We start from the raw sequence: 5020 nt of genomic DNA on the forward strand, positions 1-5020 counted from the left end.
ACGATTCAATGATCTACTCAACAGCAGATAAACCAGACGATTCAATGATCTACTCAACAGCAGATAAACCAGACGATTCAATGATCTACTCAACAGCAGATAAACCAGACGATTCAATGATCTACTCAACAGCAGATAAACCAGACGATTCAATGATCTACTCAACAGCAGATAAACCAGATGATGCAATTATCTACTCAACATAAAATAGACCAGAAGATCCATCGATCTACTCAACAGCAGATAGACCAGAAGATTCAATGATCTACTCAACAGCAGATAGACCAGAAGATTCAATGAGCTACTCAACAGCAGATGAATAAGATGATTCAATTAGCTACTCAACAACAGATAAACCAGACAATTCAATGATCTACTCAACAGCAGTTCAATGATCTACTTAAACAGAAAATAGACCAGAAGATCCATCGATCTACTCAACAGCAAATAGACCAGAAGATCCATCGATCTACTCAACAGCAGATAGACCAGAAGATTCAATGATCTACGCAAAAGCAGATAAACCAAACGATTCAATGATCTCCCCCGAGGCGGCGGTGTCCGCTCACAGCTTCCCCGAGGCGGCGGTGTCCGCTCACAGCTCCCCCGAGGCGGCGGTGTCCGCTCACATATCTCTTGAGGCGGCGGTGTCCGCTCATAGTTCCCCCGAGGCGGTGGTGTCCGCTCACAAAGCTCCAGTAGCGGCGGTGTCCGCTCACATATCTCTTGAGGCGGCGGTGTCTGCTCACAGTTCCCCCAACGCAGCGGTGTCCGCTCACAATGCTCCCGTGATGGCGGTGCCCGCTGATGATCCCTCCGAGGTGGCGGGGTTTGCTTGTGGCCTTCCCGAAGCGGCGGAGCCCGCTGATGTTTTTCTTACTGGAGTCTGCAAATTCTGTCCGCGTTTTCCGCATTGTGGAAATCATAGGCCCTAGATTTAAATAAGGAATCATGTCCTCATCTGCATGACTTTGTGCAACAGATGTAGACAGTCAGTCATTGGACTTTCTTAAAGACATTCTTTATATTTTGACAATTTTTGTACAGACCTGTCAGTGAATTCATTCATTTACTGTTGTATTGTTTGTTGCACAGTGAGCAGTGACCCAAGTTGTATGTTAAATTGTGCTCATCTCTGATATAATTTGTGTATCATTTGTTTATTTATGTGAAAAGCAGGCAGTGGCTTATCTTATCATATTGGTTTATGGACAAATGACCTCATGTAAATAAATAGCTTCACTTCCGCTTTAGCTATTATTGGCTCCTGATAACTGGATGGCGTGTTTCCTGTTATGTCTTTTCTGGTAAATGTGTGATTACAGAATAAATGTAATGTACTGTAATATATTAAATTAAACACTGATCGTTTACTTAAACATGAACTGAATGATGAAGTGTGTTTTCTGCAGTTTCATCAGAACTGAGTTAATCCATGTATGGGAATATGGAAATCAATGCTTTTCTCTAAACACAGAAGACAGGAAGTAAAGTGAAATAATGAGAAGTGTGTTGACTTCACACTTCATGAATGTTTTTTTTTTCCTTCAAGGGTTGTGAGCATAACAAAGAGGAAGTCATGACGCATTACAGATTACAATCTCACTGGACGCTCACAGCCTGAAAAACACGCTGCACAAACTCTTTATATCTCAACAGTTCTGTGCTATGCTTTCTTCTGTACAGTTTGTTCTTATTTTGTTAATGCATTTTTTTTTTTGCATGACCTGCGTTTCTGTTTCTCTCTGTTCCAGTTTAAGTTGTACCGGTGACACATACAGCGGCAGAAGACAAAGGAAGAGGAAGTCAGCATCTCATCACATTCATGATTCACACACTGCCAGGAACCACCTGAAACACACACCGAGAGCCTCAGACCTGTGTAGAGCTAAATCTGATGACAACAGAGAAGATCATTGAATAAGAGAGAAGAATGAAGATGATCTGGACTTTCACTCTGCTGAAGATTCCTGGTAAAACTCTGACGAAACTTTTGAAAGCAATTTTAATTTACATCTCATTTAAGCCTCATAATTAGCCTAAAGGATTTTATTAAAATGCTGGTTTGTTGTTGTAGATGCCATTACCTCCTTGAGTGTGACTGGACATTCAGGGGGTGGAATCATCATCACTTGCACATATCAAGACAAACATACTGGAAATGCAAAGTATTTTTGTAAAGGACCGTGGTTAACATGCTGTAATCTCATCAAGACTTATGAGAAAAACAAATGGGTTGAGTCTGGACGATTCTCTATGTATGACAACACAAGAGAAGCAGTTTTCACTGTGACCATCAGAGATCTGAGTGAACGAGATTCTGGGGCGCACCAGTGTGGAGTTAAAAAAAATAGGAATTGATTCCTACACTGAAGTGAATCTGAACGTTATAGGTGAGTAACCCAGTAATGCATTCTGAACATGACCATCTCAAATGCTGTTTTGTTTTTGTTACAGATCATTTGTTACAGTTAGGTGCACAAATGATAGTACATTTTAAATAACGTTCATTTTTCTGACCCTGTCCTATTTTAACGATGAACTCACTACATTTTGATCAATTTCTTAACAAACAAGACTTCTGTTATTTTGCATCTCAAATAAATGTATCTTGATCACCTTTTGCATTTAAACACTTATTTTTAGCCATTCTGTACAGAAGTCACGTTCAAGGGCAAATGTCGGCTCTAAGACTGTCAGACATGTTTCATGTCTTGTTTTGGACATTTATGTTGTAGTTCTAGTTCAGTCATTTCCTGTTTCCTGTCCTAGTCTGTTTGTAGTTTCTTTGCTGATTAGTTCATTGATTGTTGTCAGCCTGATGAAGATATCTATAGTCATGTCCTCTGTGATTAAGGTGAACTCAAAGACAAGGGGTGAATGCAGAATAACATTTAAATGAAAATAAGGAAATGCAAAACAGTAGGAGGAAAAGAACAAAGCAAATGAACCACGACGAAAAACTAGGGCAGACAACCAAGACTTAACAAAGCACAAAGAAACGCAAGGGCTGATTATAAAACGGATAATAAGAAAACAAGAAACACCTGAAAACAATCAATAAACTAATCAACAAAGAAACTGCAATCAGACTATAAGACTAGGACATTCCTAAACAAGTCATAGAGTGGGAAATATATGACAAAGATGGTGATTGATACCTAATCTGGATGATATGTATATACAGCACACATGCATGGCTAAATGTTTGCCTAAAGATGACAACAAGGAGCTAAAGCATGTTTTAAGAAGGTGGATAAGTGTGTTTGCATTGTGACTGTTTTAACAGTTGTATATGTACTAGAGACATATGCAAATGTTTATATAATCCCAGTTTGTACTGTGTGAAATTTATGGTTGTAGGTGTAGAGGCAGGATGTTTGCCTTTTCATTTTCAAATGAGTCTCTGTATTTGACAGTAACTCTTTATTATATGTATATTATTTATTATATTGTATACTATTCAAATTAAGATTAATGAGCAAAATGTTAAGATTTACAAAAAGAAAACTTTACTGGGTTTCAAAAGCTTTTAAAGCTTGAACATGTAACACCGTTTGTCACTGTCAATTATTTTCTCTATTATTTAGCACAAAAAACACCACCCTCGGTATCATCATCATCATCATCATCAATAATCACAACTCCACCTATTTCACTAAATTCCCAGCTGTCGACATCTGATTTCACATCAGATTCTCCGTCTGTCTCAAATGGTATTCTGGTGATCCGTTCATTCATTTTCTCTCATTTACCTGCAGTTTTCAGAGAGAATCAGTCTCTCGTTGTGTTTTCTCTCAGGTTTGTCTCTGATCATCGTTGTGTCTGTGGTTCTTCCTCTGCTCATCATTGGACTTGTTTCATGAGTAGAGACTGTCTGCATGAAGTGTCAGGCTCGAGCTAAAGGTGGGGTTTTGTCTTGAAATCTCAAGGAACTAATTCCATGGATGCATGGCATTTGTTACCCATTTATAAGTTTGTCAGAGTCATTTATTGATGAGAATCGTGTTTACAGTTGTTTGCCAGTGAATGACATTGTTGTGTGAGGAATGAGAAAATGGAAAGATGTTGTTTCGCCCAGCTGGTCACAACTAGGCGATGCACTGTGATGTTCATATCTGATGTATTATTAAATGTGAATTATTATTATTGTTGTTATTATTACTATATTTAATGTAGTATATTTGTTTTTACAGGCTCTGATTCAGCCTCTAAAATGCCTGAACCTGGAACAGAAAACCGTGAAGCGGTTTGTCAAATCAAATTGTTTGATAAGAATGAACGTTTGAATGAATGAGCTTCATCAAAATATTTAATTAATTTCTCATTTTCTTCTCAGGTTCCACAAACGCTATACATTTACGAGGAGATTAAAGACACCAGACCTCACACTGGCTGCAAAACTGCCCAATTACCCACAAACACCTCTGATTCTACTAAAACAGTCTATGCTACTCTACAATTACCCACAACCCCCTCTGATTCTACGAACACCCTTTATGCTACCGTTTAACAGTGCTGAAGTTCACATGAGCCAGGGATCACAGTAAATACATGATAGTGATTGACCATTTCAGTTTGTTGTTGTACCTGATGAAGTAATTTATGTACATTTCTCAATATGCTAATATGAAAATCGTGTGTATTTGTATATAACTATGAACAACATAAAATATAATTGTTTTTATAACAATACAGTGTTATTATTGTAACATGACATCACATCAGTAACTAATGTTCTTGTTCTTACAAACTCAGCAGCAGCTCACGTCTGTCCATATAAACTGCTTCATGATTTGTTGATTTATGTTTCAGTTTCATACACAAATCTTGAAGCTCAGTTTTTCAGCATTATAAAGATGTTTGTGAAGTGTATTTCATGTCGATGAGAACAGGGTTCATCTGGACAGACTCTGATTGTGTTTGAGATGAATCCGCTGACCGTGGTGCTGAACATCTGCTGAACACTAGAGGGAGCTGCTGGACACTCTCTCTCTCTCTCTCTCTCTCTCTCTCTCTC

Source organism: Sinocyclocheilus anshuiensis, unplaced genomic scaffold (assembly GCF_001515605.1).
Source record: "Sinocyclocheilus anshuiensis isolate Anshui unplaced genomic scaffold, SAMN03320099.WGS_v1.1 scaffold968, whole genome shotgun sequence".
NCBI classification, from domain to species: Eukaryota; Metazoa; Chordata; class Actinopteri; order Cypriniformes; family Cyprinidae; genus Sinocyclocheilus; species Sinocyclocheilus anshuiensis.